The sequence below is a fragment of the Esox lucius genome, chromosome 7 (genome assembly GCF_011004845.1).
Source record: "Esox lucius isolate fEsoLuc1 chromosome 7, fEsoLuc1.pri, whole genome shotgun sequence".
Lineage (NCBI taxonomy): Eukaryota > Metazoa > Chordata > Actinopteri > Esociformes > Esocidae > Esox > Esox lucius.
In genome coordinates, this window is record NC_047575.1 from 10044022 (window position 1) to 10061250 (window position 17229).

The 17229-nt window shown below is 41.8% G+C and overlaps 1 protein-coding gene across 9 annotated transcripts in view; it reads right to left on the minus strand.

Moving 5' to 3' along the window:
* The window catches only part of nrxn2a (neurexin 2a), a 240832-nt gene extending 223662 nt beyond the window's left edge, over nucleotides 1-17170 (minus strand). For all 9 annotated transcript variants that reach the window (XM_034293174.1, XM_020048376.2, XM_034293178.1 and 6 more), the window contains exon 1: nucleotides 16909-17170. The gene's annotated coding sequence lies outside the window, so the exon portion shown is untranslated. The remainder of the gene's footprint in view (nucleotides 1-16908) is intronic.
* Nucleotides 17171-17229: the final 59 nt, after the last annotated feature.

Below are 17229 nucleotides of genomic sequence, written 5' to 3' on the forward strand. Positions count from 1 at the left end.
TTCATAAAAATAGAATTTTATTATGTTTAAGCTGTATTTTCTAATAATATTTTTTTTAATGGTTATAACTAATTCAACATCATGTCAAGTGTTTGAGCCTCTCACTGGCTGGGACAAAATAAGTTCTTAAATATACGGACTGGGGTGGGGTGGCTGTCATTTCAGCCATATAAATAGAATTCATAGAATGGACAGATCTCTTCAGACCACTGCACATCGATTGACAAGTTTAATTTATAAGATGTCCGCCAGTCCATCCACTGTCGAATGTGAAATTGAACAGGGAGGTTTTTAGTAGGTTTTTCTGAGGAAAACCCACAGTTTCAACTGTCAAATCATTATTCTCTGATTTGTTGGAATTCAACCGTAATTGTGCAACTGGAATCCCCGAACACACACACACACACACACACACGCATGCACACAAACACATGAAGACCACTCACCCAACAGAATGCTTCAAAGGAAAAATAAGAGAAAACTGTTTCTTCAAGAAAACACTCCAGGTTACATTTCAAACTGGAGAAGAAACTATGACTCACATAGTGATTGTGAATGATATTTCTATTCCCAACGAAAGCTTACTCATATAATGCAGGCTTAGCATGAAATCTAGCTCTTTTTCCACAATGGAATGGAAAAACTTATTGCGCGCTTCCCATGGACAGTCATGTATTTGAGTTTTATTATCACTTTGTAATGATTTTCATGTGGTCAATTTCAAATGTCTTAGTACAAAACAAACTACTGGTCAGAATTGTAACACAGTCAGTCATAAAATCTAAACATTAAACAAAACTTTCATTTTCTTTTTAGACTGTGTTCACAAAACAAATATTGATTTAAAATATGATTCTACTGTGAAACATTAAAAGTACTAGATTATTAAACATTTGTTTAATCACCTAAACATAACATCATGATACCATATATCTCAATGATGCTCTTTTCAAAACCAGTTAATCCAATAGCAAAACATGATTACATGACTACATTTATTCACAAATTTCTTTAAATACCTTGAGCACATTTCTCCAAACAGAATTCACTTTTAGAACAGTAGCATGCAGGCCAAAACTGAAAATGAAACTAAATGAAACATTTTAAAAGACCCTAAAACATTAAATACATTACACAAAATCGACTACTTGCATTAAAACATGTTCTCATGAAAGATTATTTCAATCAATCATTACACAATGGCCCAATAAATACTAACTACAACCATCAATATACACTAACACGGTTAATCATCTTTTACATGTCTGTGCTATTTGGTAACCCTATGCTGCCCAGCCTCTCTCATGGAAAGGCCATGATTATCAACATGGTCAATAATGGTGGCATTTTCCAAAATCAACAGAAACACTGGTTCTATAATATACACAAAACTACAACAATATACCACAACCCATAAGCACTATTCGCCTGTTCATGTACAAATCTCTATTTCATTCCCCACTTTTTGCAAAACCCTACACAAAACTGATTTTGTAAAGCACTGTTGCCATTCAATAACCAAAATCAAATCACTGCCATTCTAACACACAACATGCAGTTGTCAGGGTTATCAAGCATAATTAGTCAACAAACAACCAGGATGCTGGCAGGGGTAATAAGAGCTCACCTGTGTTTTAGAAGAATGGACAAAGTGGTAGAGAAAGAGCAAGAATGAGAGGAAGCAGACGAGGGGGTGAGAGACGAAAAAATAAGATTTCTTATGAAATTCATGCATTGGTAAAAATGTAAATTGATTTTTAAACTGTGAACGCCTCCGAGCAATGGTGCTAAGCTGAACAGTAATTGATATAAACCAAAACATCTAACATTTTTAAACTGAATCATTTGATTGCTTTTCCTGCAGGTGTATTAACAGGGAAGGCCAAAAATCCTAATCAAGTAATTCCTCCCAACACAGTTCATTTGGACTGGAGTTAATTTTTCTTCAATTTGAAAATGTTCATATTGAAATGTGCTACTTTTTAAATCACATCACACCATGTTCATAATCATATATTATCTGCACTATTATCAACAGAATATATGAATTGCACAACCAAAGCACAAACTCCTCTCCTCTCTCTGTCCCTTCCTGCATTGCAGCCTGCCTCAGCACAACACACTGAGTACCTCTCTCTGTTTAGCCCACTGATTCAATACGTACAATACATTAGTTACTACCAGGGTTTTACCAAACACCCCAGACCATCTACAGCATGTTAGCTATCTGGGTCACAGTTAGGAGAAAACAGAGTTGCCTGGCTGTTTTAGGATAATTTATTAACAGATTTGTATTACTAGTTATAAAGTTACCATTACCTGTGGCTGACAATATTTACTCAACCATATCTACTCAAAATGACAAAGTGGGAAACTGTACAGCCAAACCTGAGCCGTTTCAATGTTGATGCATTAATTGTCAAGACTTTCAGAATTAAATTAACCAACATGAATATGCTGGTCAAAAACAACCTTATACAGTCTGGAGAAATCCAGTCAAGAAAAATGATTCAAGATAATGGCATTTTACAAGGTGAAGAGAGAGTCAAAAAATACAGCCTGAGATGTAAGTGAAAAATTTCAGGTCCAGGTCAGACAGAGGATACTGAAGCCCTCATGTTTTAATGACAACACCCCCATACCTGTGTAAAACTTAATTACTCCCTCTTGTCTTCTTGGGCTAAATTTCTACTATTGGTGAATTACAGTGCAAACGCCCTCACAAAATGAACATTAAATGGTCTTCTAGAGTGGTATCTAGTAATCCAAGGTGCGATGGGAGAAAGGGGAGGAAATGGCTGTTTGGTGTCACATCTTTTCATCTCTACCGTTGCCATGCCGGGAGGCCATTTATTGTTACGTTTCTGTATTTTCTGTAAAACTCAGCACACTCTCCAGACATGATTTACATTCTATAATATCATGCAAGGTAAAAAAATATTAATAGAGGGAATTCTCAAATATGTTATGGTTATTCATTAATGCCTTTTAGAATAGTGTTTTAAATTCCTCTCAGCAGTGTGCAATGGGTATTATGTAGCGTTATTGTATTTTGGCTTTTCTGTGACTTCTGTGGACAAAGTTTCATCTATGTTAGACGATATGGTTTTGACTATATTTACGTTTGTATGAGAAGTCAGGGGTTTGGTCTGTATGGTGATAGTTTGGTCAACTAAGTTGGATAGTTTGGAAACAATGTAGAAAACATTCAGGAAATGTGTGACAGTTGTGAAAAACTGTAATCTAAAACTACAGTCCTTTGTATTCCCCTCTGACACCACTTTAACCACTTTAACTATGTATGTGAACCAGAAAATTGTAAAATTGCTATTTTCAATGTAATTTATTACCGTCCTGTAAACAGAATTAGGTATCACACTTGAACTAGCCATTTCTATTTTAGCTGACTGAACATCATACCTCTAAATTGATCTTGTTTGATGAAAGGTGTGATGATTGATCACCAGCCCAATCCAAAATGCCTGACAGCTGGCCAACCGCGCCTAATACTCGGCCCATCGGTATGACAACGGATGAGATGAAAAGTTGCAAAAACAACCAGCCATTCGTCCTCCCAATTCCCAACTCACCCTGGATTACTAGATACCACAATAAGGCCATAAAAACGGGTATTCAAGGACAGGTTGGCATCTTGACAAAAGAAGCCCGCCCAATGTCTTGCCCTGTGGATATAACAGCCAATTGGGGGATTCCCTTTTATAAAACCAATACAGTACCACTGCGTATATGAGGCATCCTTACATAAGAATCTAGGATGTATGTACATATGGATATTGGTTTATTGATGGGCTATGATCATTGTGTGCCGCAGAAATATTATTTTATTGTGCATTATCCCTTTGTAAATAATATTAAAATTGTTAATTGACAGGTAGTTAATAGTTTTTCTTATTGTTTGTCTTATTTCCATTTTGGATGGGTTTTATGTTTGCTGTATAGGGCTTAGCTGTGAAAGAGACCTTGGTCTCAGCTGATTTCTCTGTATAAATATTAGGAAAATACTTTTCATCGAGGGATATTAAAACCTGAACATCGACCCAACATTACCAGTTGTAAAAATATGTATCAATTGCTAGTGGAAGAATATTGAATTCCCAAAAAAGGTCCTCTTCACTGGGGTGCTGAGCCACGTTCTGCCACTACAGAACACTTCAATGAGTCAGCAGAGAAACTCAGAAACTAAGATTTGTTTTATTGAATAATAAAACTGTGAGTAAAATCTGTTTTTAACGACCGACAAACTCTTAGTGTTCAGACATTAGCATAGAAGATAACAGGAAACTGACCTTGCACTTTGACCTCAAGTAGTAGAGACATGCTGGCATTCAGAACTAGAACTAGTTCATTTGAACAGTGCATGTCTGATTTTAATCTCTGTTTAATTCTCATATCACAATCATCAATGCAAAAAGTATATATGCTTTGTTTAGATATCCCCCATTTGACTTTGCCCGTAGCTTGTCATTGACACCTCAGTAAATGTCCTCATTGCAAATGCACCTTGGGGAAAATGATATGTCATGTTGAATCCAAGCCGGAAGAAGGATGGGATATCCTAGGGGATGGCAATCATACATTGCCCACCTGTATGTAATTATATATAGTATTGTATCGTACTGAGTATATTGTAATGGTCCTGTGTGTCTCAGTTTGTAAGAGCATGGTAACAGAAGCACTATGCTTGTGGGTTTGATTCCCACTGGGGTCACATTCACAATGTGTCTTCTATGCAAATACCATTTTTATAAAGAATAACGGTGGCTCTCAAAAGTATTCCCATTTTATTGAGTTAATAAAATAAAATGTTCCACATTTACAAAAAATTATTTATTGAATAAGTATTCACCCCCTTGCTATGACAAACCTGAATTAACTGTGGTGTAACCAATTGCCTGAAGAAATCACATACTTAGTTGAATGGAGTCCACCTGTGTGCAATTAAGGTGTTTCACATGATTTCAGATTAAATACACCCGTCTCAGGGGAAACACACAGTTGGTTAGTACAATTTCCAACAAAGCTACATCATGAAGACAAAGGAACATTAAAAGCAAATCTGGAATACGGTTCTTCAAAAGCACCAATCAGGGGTGGGACATAAAAACAATTCCAAGGCATTAAATATCCCCTGGAGCACATTTAAGTCCATCATTAAGAAATGGAGAGAATATGGCACAACGGTGAATATGTCTAGAACAGGCCATCCTCAAAACACAGAGTCTCCGGCAGAGAAAGGCACTAGCCAGGGAGCACACCAAGAGGCCTCTGGCAAGTCTAAAGGAAATACGTTTTTCCACGACTGAGCTGAGAGACACTGAATATTGTTACAATAGACCAGGTGCTTCACAAAATCCATTTTTATGGGAGTGTGGCAAAAAGAAAGCAATTATTTTTTTGTATGAAACACATCAAATCTCGGCTAGTGTTTGCCAAAAGGCAAGTGAGTGACTAAGACCAAGTGAAAGAAGATTCTATCGTCTGATGAGAACAAAATAGACCTTTTTGGGGTCCACACTAAGTGCTAGGTTTGGTGCAAACAACATCCCTCCTGTGAAGCATGGTACTGGCAGCATCATGCTATGGGGATGCTTCTCTATGTCAGGGCCTGTAAAGATTGTGAGGTTAATGGGTCAAAATGGATGCTGCAATGTACAGAAAGCTTGGAAGAAAACATAATGAAGTCTGCAAGAGACCACCTTCCAGCAGGACAATGATCTTAAACATGCAGCCAAAGCCACACTTGAGCTGCATAAAAATAAATAGCCTGGACCTTATGCAATTGAAAGTATGTGGAAAGAGTTGAAAATTGCTGTTAACCAAAGGTCCCCATCCAATATGACCGAGCTTGAGCAATTTGGCAAAGAAAAATGGCTCATGGCTGTAATTGCTGGCAAATATGCATCTACCAAATGCATAAAGAAGGTGAGTAGTTATGCAATCAATTACTTAATTTCTTTTTGTTTCTAGAAGATTTCTAGAAGATGTGTGTGGATCAGTGGTAAAAAACCCTAATTAAATCCATTTAAATTTAATGTTATAAGACAATTAAATGAGATGTCCAAGAGTGTGAATACTTTTGAGAGACACAGTATAAAGATCTTAGAAACTATAAAGACCATAATACATGTTTACAGTACATCTCTGATCTTTTCAATAGCAGTGAACACTAAAGTAAAATACTCTGAAGTTCTCAAAATCCGTTGTACACCAGGTAAATATCCGTAGGTTTACAAACAGTTAAAAGATTACCTGAGAACAGCAGTCGGATTAGGCAACAAATTAATGAACAGATGAATTCATGTTTTTTGGGAAATCACCTGTTGGTGAGTCATCCTTCAGGGGATCAATTTGACACATTAAAGAATGTTGCGACAATGCTGACAGAGCCCTTCCACAATGAGTCGTCCTGTGTAGGCGACTGGCACGCTACAGGCCTCATTCAAACATAAATAATATAAATAGTAATATATTCCATTTAGCAAACACATTAATTCAAATCCACCTACAGTCATGCGTGCAAACATTCCACACACGGTTGGTCACACGGATCAAACCCGACAGGCACCACCAGCGCCACGCTCCACTAACTGCTCACATAACAACAGCATTGAGATTATATATATATGTATGTGTGTGTATATATATATATATATATATACACACACACACACACACACACACACACACATATATATCCCAAAAATAACAATAACCTTTAAGATGCAGTGCATTTCTTTTAACCGGAGAGAAGAGAATAATATCGAAAGTAATGTTGGAATTGTTTGTGAGAAGACAATCACTTCATATTGCAATGTGAAGCATGTTTGCAGACTGAAAATGTAATACTTTTCGTGAAAAGTGACAGCACAATTCTTTGTGTTTGAACAAACTGCTGTTTGATGATCAAGCTGATTTCATTTTTCTTCTTACCAGGAGTTGTGAAAATAGCAAAGAAGCGATAAAAAAACAACCTGTAACAGCATTATTCTAATTCCTTAAGAGACCCTGTTATTTGGAGACTCTGATCCACAGACATCACAGCGCCGCAGTCATATTTGGGGAAGAATAAGAGGGCCCAGGCGATAAGAGCGGCTCTGTATGATCGGTTCCTCTGCACTGCTGATACTGCAGCTGCTAACTCTCCTACCATATGCAAGCCCGGAGAGATTTGCATTCTTAAGGAGGTCTACAGCCTGCTTTCCATGTGTTGAATGAGCTACTAGGCATGTCTGTTCAAAGCAATGGCCAGGACAAGACAGGAGATCCAGGAGAGAGCAGCCAAAACACATTGCAACACTGGCCTTCTGAATCGTTTAGAATCTCACTCGCGTGACTCCCAAGCGTGTTTACAGATGCTTCTCTCCTGGGCCACCTCACGTTTACACCTCGCCGCTCTTTCTGCCCGTGACAATATGGCCCCTACTCTGTTTCGCAGGACCTGATGTAACCCTCAGGTTTAGTCACCCTGTGAATAAAGGATATTCACAGAGCAGGTCAGTTACCATTAACTTGCAGATCTTATTTTGAATTCGTTGGGTGTCGGTGTGTGGCTGAGTACAAAGCAGCGGTGGCATTTTAACAGAACAGAAATACAGAGGAGTCACCAAATATGTACATTTTAAATACTTGGCACTGTCCTTAATTCAAATGAGTTACAGAGTAGGCACTGCTGCAGTTTGCAATATCATTCAATAGTTTGCAAGTTACACACAGAACTTTTGAAATGAATTCTGGAAAAAGGCAGTGTATACTTTTTTCCTTCATAAATTGAGGCCCAGCGTTCCGCATGGTAGGTCACTAAACGCACAACATCGCCTGGGTGGACTAACACGCGCAGCGTCTCTGGGGAGAAGATTCTGCCAAGTCCAGAATTTGAAAGTAGCCTTGGCTCTGCATAACAACCACCAGGTGCCAATTCTTTGATGAGCTGGTAACCAGGTGCCCAAAAGAAGCAGTTTATTTATGTTAAAATGTGTGAACGTCACAATCCAATTCATGAATCAGGAGAATTGCTTTGTTTTTCCATGTCAATACAGTTCGTACAGGACATTCAAAATAAGATTACGCAGCTCAGGAATTTGTATGTATTGTTTCTCAGTCAACTGACACACAAAAGTGTCACGCGCCATAAGGAGCGATTTTTACAGTATCTTCACTGTCTGGCCAGAGATATAGAAACACGGGTTCGTACAAGTGTGTGTGTCTGGGGTTTTGTCAATGCATATTTAAAAAGGAGCATAGTACAAGTTTGTAAATCTTATATACAGTGTGTGTGTGTGTGTGTGTGTGTTTAGGGAATAGTTTCGCTGCATGTGGGTGTGTGTATTGTGAGAGAGTGTAAGTGACTGTGTGCACGTGCGCGCGTGTGTGTGTGCGCGTGTGTTGGGGGGGTAGCAGCATAGATAATAGAAGGAGTGGATGGAAATACAAACGGAGTTCTTAAAAACACAATTTCCTGAGTCCCCTTTGAGAGGAAATGTGCTGTCATAACCAACGGAGGCCAGAGGATTTAATACAGGGAAGACCGAGATTCGAATGACTCACCGGGGGGAAACTAAACCCCAGACAAACAAATTAAGCTAGACATAAACAAGCCCAGTAGTTGGTCTTTTATGTGGGAAAAAAGACCAGCCGTAGAGTTTCAGCACAGGACGCACCGGTGCCAGGCATGGATGGGCACGCATCACAGTGGCAGAAAGGCCAACGGAATTACTATTTCTGAACAATGACAAGAAAATGTGTGAGGGTTCTAATATGATTCTAATATGATTCTAATATGCTTACAACAATGTTTTTCTTTTGAGTGATGCTCCAACATTCTATTTGATTGTCATCTTTGTAGAATACCGATTTTGGATGCATAATTTTTTTCAAGAATCAAGAATGCCAAGTTATTGACAGTGACTGTACCAAAATAGCCATTTTACTTGAAACCAGTATAATTCAGTTGATTTAAGATGATGACACAAATAATAAACAGGATATTCAAGCTAACCAAATAAAACCCTGATATAATCCAGACGTAATGTGACTGCACTAATGTATTTGCATCTGCAAAATCAAGTCAAATGACACTTTTAGCCCATTTTTCACCCCTCTCCCTTTTGGGATTTCCGTTTTTGCGATTACGGTCAAGCCCGCTCACAACACCTCCAGAGTGGTTGCACGTGATTTGCGAAACGAGACGCGTCTTCCGATGCACATCTAGTAAAGTCATTCTCCTTATCGCAGTGGCCAGCCAGGAGGTTTACCTAGTCCTGGCTGGATGAGAAGGCTTCACCCAGCCATCTACCACAACTCAGCTTGCAGGTGCCCGTTGCACAGCATGGAGTCTCTAGAGTGCAACTAGAAATGGCGGTTATGTGCAATAACACCCCATCCCACCAGGGAGACACCAGGGCAAATCTGAGACAGCCTTTGCGGGACTTACGACACTGTTGATATGCCACAGTTAGGATTCAAACACCTGGCCGCAGTTTCGCAGCTCAACTGCTAGGCAGTGATTTCGACCAATTACTCAGGGAACCTAAATAAAATTCAGAATGTGTTTATGTACTTAGCAAGTACAAGGTGATTCTGATTCAGATGTAAATTTAGCCTTCTCTTTCCCAGTTTCCTCCCAGTGATCGCCTTCGTGTGGCAAATTTTTCAAACACAGAAAATAGTTTATGCAACCTGTATTCGTCACCTCTATAATTACTCCCAGATAATCTATAAAACTCTTGTCGTTTAGTCTGGAAACGGTCACTTTCAATGCAATGATCTAGCCAAACCCTTTCTCACCTCAGTCCAGCCCAACAATCAAAACCCATCAGTCGAAATATTCCAATTTCCGAGCTTCAGGGGTGGTGTCTTTTGTGGTCTAATAGACTTGCTCTATTCAGAGCGTCTCTGAACTGGACTTGCCTCACACTTAAGAATATGTGCATTATAATGGACTGAAATGTGTATTTGAGGCTGAAGGTTAGCGTATAACTAGCAAATGTCTTTCGCAACCCAGGAGAAAAAGAATGCCCATCTTTTCAGAAAAAAGGGCACATCCGATGTGCTACGTCAGATAATGGGATTCAGGCTCAAGTAGAGTGAGGTCAAGCCCCTTTAGGCACTGAATTACTCAGAGAAACTGTGTGAACAAAGGGTCAAAAGGACTACTACACTGCAGGCAAACTCCAAACCTGGGGACCTGGATTACTGCTAGTTTCTATTCTACCTGATAGTTAATTGCATTCACCTGGTGACCCAGGTCTAAATCAGACCCTGATTAAAGGGCTATGAAAACATGCAGTACCCCAGGCCCCAAGGCCAGCAGACAGAAAACTTCTGTTGTAGTAGTCTTTGCAGTGTTGCTTTCAAACTTAGCTTTCTTGCACACTCCAATACTGAAAGCACACTGTGTATAGCTCTTTACTCTTTACTGTCCAAACACATTCAGTAATGTACAAGGATCGTACACATAAATGCAATAGGAAAATAGCTAAGATTTGCAGGTAGACATCAATCAAGTAGTACTCTCTTGAAACCCATCCAAAATTGCACATCTCACAAATGGCCACTTCAGTACCTAAAGTCAGGATATGCTAAATGCCCAGCTACAGCAACCAGCATTCAAAAAAGGACTGAAGTGATTTTTCTATTCAAACAACAATTTAGCTCCAGTGTTTTTTCTTTTTAATTACCTCAATGGCAATTGCATTCTCACTGAGGCGCCTATTGTTGTATTTCCACAAACAAACATGTTCTCTCAGTATTCCTAATGAGAAGTTGGCCTTGGGGGACAGTGCAGCATGTTATCAAGCCCCCCAGACAGAACGGGGAGAGAGGCAGGAAGCCGGGGCAAACAGCCCTGCTGGTATCACACCTTCACTTCTTGGAGCTCTGCACCAACAACAGCTGGGGAAACCCTGGACTATACTACGGAATCTTAGCCGGGATCAGAGAGCACCGTAGGGATGGCTGAGCAGTGACATCGACGTGGACGATCTAGAGACCGGGCAGGAAGACACTCGACACAGGCTGCTTCAAAAGAGGCAGCCTAAGGCAAGGACAAGTCAGGTTTTTTTCTTGCAATGCGGCACAGGGATGGAATTCTCCATTCCTATACTAGAGAAAATCAGCATGAATTTCTCTCCCGAGGGAGCGTCTGTTGAGACAGACAGGCTGAATTGAAATAAACGAGAATTCCCCAGCATTTAACAGCACAGGTTCTGTTTACAAGTCAGCAGTCTGTCTGAAGGGGACGGGGACAGGGACAGAAGGGGTGGGGGGTGTCTGACACTCCGACAGCTGCTAAACATCTCAACATTCACAAGCGTCAATTGCTGGGTTTGTGGAAATTTTTTACCCTTTTTTCCGCCAACATTTTCACACAACTCCAGAGTTTGTGAATTCAAAAGTAGACTTTAATAAGGTAATAAGGCTGTGCTGATCTGCAGAGCAACCAACTCATACTGGTCTGCAGAACAACCAAACTTCTGAAAACACACTTTTGTACAGGTTAAGGTTAAACAATGATATTAGCTCCTCCCATTATGCTAATTTCCAGATGGATCCTTCTTCAATCTTCCAGCAACCCTCTGGGATCCGCCCCCAAACCACTGTCGGTGGCTTGATGGTGACGTGATTTCTCTCATTCTCCCAAGATTTTGCCAAGAGACTCAAGGATAAGCCACAGGTCCTTCTGTCCTCAGTATGAGATAACAACAACCACTCATTGCACTGATCATGGGAACAGTAGTCCAGCCAGAGCAAGAGTACAGTTCATCCCTCTCTCTTTACAATTAAATGTGGAAGAATCGAAGACAATTAGACTGTATGGGAAAACAATATGAGCCTTGGTTAAATGTTTTATCAATTAACACTCAATTAATATACAAGTGATCACATGAGACATTCTGTCTAATCTTCATCAGGTTAATGTGAAATAACCACATTTTATGAAAATCTCCCTACACTGGCCGACCTGCCCCGACGTAAATCTACTACGGTCAGCCATCGAAATGATGCGATGAGGGACCGAGGAAAAGGGCAGATTGTTTTTTCGTTTCATCTTTCCCCGGGGCCTTGTTTTGTAAAAAGGTGAATTCTCTGTCTGCCTCCTTTTCCTTTAATCATGCTCTTCTCAGAGCCATTGCCCTCCTCCTGCTTTCTGCCAGATGAGAGTCAGAGTATGTTGAATGACGCGAATCCTTCTCAATGTGTGACTGGCCCTTACCAGGCATGAACAACGGACGAATCCTTCATCAAATGTTCTTCACAGCAGCGGTGGGCCGGCATTAGTGTTTATCTGCTTGGGCTGCCGTTTGTTTCCGCGGACCACTGGGTATCTTGCATAATGCATTATCTGGACAGGGTGATATCCTGTTTCATTTCTCGGAGGGCATGGACTACACTGGGCCCATGTTTTCAGGCCTCTCGTCGGGCACAACATAAGTTGTGTATCTACCTAAAAACAGGCAGTGTAACCGGCCCGTAGCCAGGGTGAAAGTTGATCCGAGATTGGAGGTTCTCCCCCTGCAAGAACACGCCGCAAGCCCACGCGTTGCAACGATGATGACCTCCTACTTAACTTGGTTTCATTATCGACCCATTGCCCGGGCTCGCGACGATGACAATTTTTTTTTAATATTCATTAGTTGACGTCAACAGATGTATTAACCCCACATGCCAGCCCACACAGGAGTTCACTATCTAAACCTGGATGAAGAGATAAGCGCGTAGTGATATTGCATCGGGTAATGATTAGTTACCCGACTAGACGGACAAAGAGACCTGTTACAACAGGTGTGCCAGCTAGCATATCCAACACTGGAGAGTGGAGTGCCAGCTAGCATATCCAACACTGGAGAGTGGTGTGCCAGCTAGCATATCCAACACTGGAGAGTGGTGTGCTAGCTAGCATATCCAACATTGGAGAGTCGTGTGCTAGCTAGCATATCCAACATTGGAGAGTCGTGTGCTAGCTAGCATATCCAACACTGGAGAGTGGTGTGCTAGCTAGCATATCCAACATTGGAGAGTGGTGTGCTAGCTAGCATATCCAACATTGGAGAGTCGTGTGCTAGCTAGCATATCCAACACTGCAGAGTGATGTCTAGCTCTCCCTGTCTCTGGTTGAAAGGAATTTAAGCGTGAGCCACACACTCCCACGTTCAATGTGTTGCCACATCCTGAGAACAACTAGATGTGATAAAAGAATCAGATGGGCTCTCTCTGTTTTTTGGGTCTCTTCCACTCTCTTTCCCTCCACTGTGTCTTGGTTCCAATGTAGCATTCAAGCAACCCCTCAGGATCTGGAAAAACTGATACTTACAGCTATTTTGGACCATTATATAGTTTCCTATAGTTACCAATGTGACGCTGCATCATGTAGCTCTGGTAAAGCAGATTGTTTTGCTCAGTCATCCCCGGTGCCCACTCTTGGGATTGTAACATTATCCTTCCTGATATAAGTACAATTCGTCTTAAGTGTTTCCCGACAAAAATAGCTCAGTGACCCACATGGAATTTTTAACCAATAGCGTTCCGTTCGGGACAAGGCCCTTCAGACTGCTCCCTTCAACATAATGCCTCATATTGCCAAGTGCCACGGGCACCTACGGCATTTCCTAACTCATTCCAGTTAGCAGGCAGAGTTCAGCAGAGCCAATGTCCCCCGAATGAAATATATAAAGCAGTGCTCCCCGAAGGTGTAGAGAGAGAAACAAAGATCGCAGCATGACCTTTTTTTTCCCCTCTTCATCATCGTCCAGGGAAGCGATCCCCGTTTGGCTGAATGTGCAGCTGGCATGCGGCTGAGTCACGCGTCAGGCCTGATTAAAAGCAGCAGTGCTCTCCGGGCAGAGCCCATTTCTCTGGCTGGGCCAGGAGTGCAGCAGGGCAGGCCCAGTGTTCAGTCTGTGGACACGACCTTGGTGGGGCATGATGGAGAGTCACACAAGCCAGAGCTAATGTCTACAACTCCCCCCCATACACACACAAAGGCACAGCAACGGATACACAAAGCACACAAAAAACACACATGAGGCACATGCACATAGCAGGCGCCCTCTCCCGCACACACACACACAGACGCATTCACACACGTGCTTCACAAACAAAAATGGGACTTGCACTAACACACACGTACACAAGTGCACTGATAAGACAATGATGAAAACACGCACGCAGACACACTAACAAGAACACAAACAAACACAATCATGTCATCTCCAATTGGGCTCTTCATTACCTCAAGCACTAAAATCCTGTCTCATTTCATTGCGTATTGACTGATATGCCTTTGACTGAAATGTCTCTGTACAGAATCAGATCTACTTACGAAACAAGTATTGCTTCATCACTGTTGACTCCCTACAACTGTCATCAAAACAGTCAAATCATAGCCGTTATGCGGACAAAGACGTGTATTTCGCAGCAAGCGTCCGCCCGCTTTAAACGTTAACAGCCATTTCTGAACCTCGCCTGAAATATTCCTTAGATGAAAAGCCCTCTTCATCCAACAGCCTGTTCCAAGCGGAGTTTTTCCTCATTACAGCTACAGAAAGGACCCGTCCCAGTCAACCGAAGGCGTCGTTGACACTCGGCTGATACGTGACGAAGACGGAAACGACAGCTCTGCAGCGTCACGTCTCAAGCACCCGCGCCTCAAGACAACAGGCGGTAACGCTGTTTCCGCACCGTGACACCACCATGGTGTAAAAGTGAGGCCCTCCTGCAGCATTCCACATACAACTGGACTCCTCTCTGAACGCCTGGTTGGAAGGCCTGGGACTCAGTGGGGCTCTATCCATCTGAATGGGGCTAAAATTAATTAGCATTGCACTGAGCAGCACAGCAGGTTTCATTTGTAAAGATGGTTATATGAATAGAAATCAGTGGGTTTCACCAGTGTATTTTTGCAGTCTGTGGCCGAAAGGAATGAGTAAAATCTATTTTTAATAACAACAATAACAAAATGTATTTGTGGAGCATATTTCGGACGCTGAAAACAAAGTCAGGTAATTACTTCCCCTGGCTCCACCTTTCCTGATAATAAACTCATTACCTTCAGATTGTTGATTGCCACTGGCTACTGAAGACAATTACAAGGTAATCCCTGTCACGTTTGTGCGGGTAATTTGGTATTTTTCCCCGGTGATTAAAACACATGCACCGGGCAAAACGATATGTCATTAGTGGCCCGGTGAGGAAGACAAAGAACCTGAGGGAGTGAATCCGACCGTCATACTGGGTGTCTGTACACAAGGTTTCAGGATATGCTCAGATAATGAGACGGTTGGCTTGTTTTTCTTCTCAAGCTGCCCTCCTGGCCAGGCCTCTCTCCATATGATTCTGATCTCGAGTGATAAATGGCTAAAAGGATCAACTGGAAAAAAAGAAGGAATCATTGTTGTGGGAATAAGCAGCATCCTCTCTGTCAGTCAGCCCGAGTACCAGACAGGCAGGCTACCTCACCACCGTGTTCAAACAGCGAGGATTATCAGATAGCTGTAGGCTACGTTTGACCGCTAATCAGATAGTCCGTGAAGACGGGAGACACACGAATCAAGCGAAACAGTAGTGCCTGTAAGCTATTCGAACATAACATTTAATCAGTCGGCTAGCCTCACTGACCACCCTAGAGATTGGAGTGGTGGTGTGCTGCAGTCCGAGCACAGGGTGTGTTAAGGACCGAGTGAGGCCCGATGTCACTGTCAGAGTCTCAGCTGTGATCCACTCTGGATGGGTTAGGCCACTGGGGAGTGAGGTGCAGGTGTTATGATGCTACTTCATTAAGGAGAGAGTGAGAGAATGAGAGAGAGAATTCAGGTAGACGTAGGAGGGACAGGGAACGAGAGACAAGCAGCCCGACAGAAAAAGAGAGAAGAGAGATTGGGAGACAGAGAGTTTGAGGGGGGAGCAGTAGATAATAAATTACATTGCACTAGGACACCTCTACCGGCTGGCAGTAAACTGCCAATGGTTTGTTACCATTAACTGACTGGGTGATGAAGTACGGAGGAGATAAGATACACTCCTAATGTTTGTCTGGGTGTGTGTGTATGTGTGTGTGTGTGTACACATTAGTCCTCCAAAGTACAGTAACTAATCATTAATCATTACCAGTGAGGACATTTTCCAGGGGTTACGGTTATGGTTCTGAGTGGGGGGGGGGGTACATGTTGTTCCCAAAAAATCTTCACAGGTACAGTAAAACAAGTGTGTGTGTGTGTGTGTGTGTGTGTGTGTGTGTGTGTGTGTGTGTGTGTGTGTGTGTGTGTGTGTGTGTGTGTGGTGCTTAGGATATGAATCTTGTTTTGTTCTAGGAAACAAATATGATGAAATTACAAAATGGTGATGATTACTGTACATCGTTGCAGTTAGTTGAGGGGGCTGTGCATCACCTATACAACACCGTAGAGCACCACCTTCACAATAGTTTTGTCAAGTGTGAAACGACCCAAAGCCCACATCTAATCCACTAGCACACTAGTACTAACGCCGTAATGAAATGTTTAATCATTGCGCGATTAGACATTTAAAATAAGCTATATTTTTGCGGCTATACTGCCAATATCTACTTCTACTACCCGCATGCAATTACGCGACTTTATCCTCGCATGATTTTGGCTTTAAAGTGATGCTGCTTTAACTCGGCCAATCCAGAAAGAATATTTCCACATGTATATTATAAACATAACGTATTATTAGTTAAAGACATACAATGATTTAACGACAGGAACATTTTATATTATTTTGAATGCTAGTGCAGACAATCACAGGTCTTGATTGATCCTTATAGCAAAACCATACACCACCGGTCGGGGAGTCTACGGGTACAATCTTTACTGCAACACCTGGAACAATAACTGTAAGTGTTTATTTATCGAGGGCATTGCGTGGTCTTACCTGTGCATTATTCTTCGCTTCAACACCCGAAAGACAGACAACGTGGTTGGTTAGAATTATCCCGGTGTTCGCGGCAGAATTCCTGCGGTCTTCTAGAATATTTACAGAGCATGAAGGTGAAATGCTGCAGACTTCTCCGTCTTCCGTAGGCATAGGCTTCAGGCATGCAGTAATGAACCAAGCCAATCCACCTGAATCCGCGGACTACACAATGGTTGTGATCCTTCACCGCACTGAAGGCAACAGCAGCATCTTTGACTCCCCCGGCTCACCGGTGCTGATGGTTCGGTATCGGGTTGAGGGCGCGGTCAGCAGCAGTTG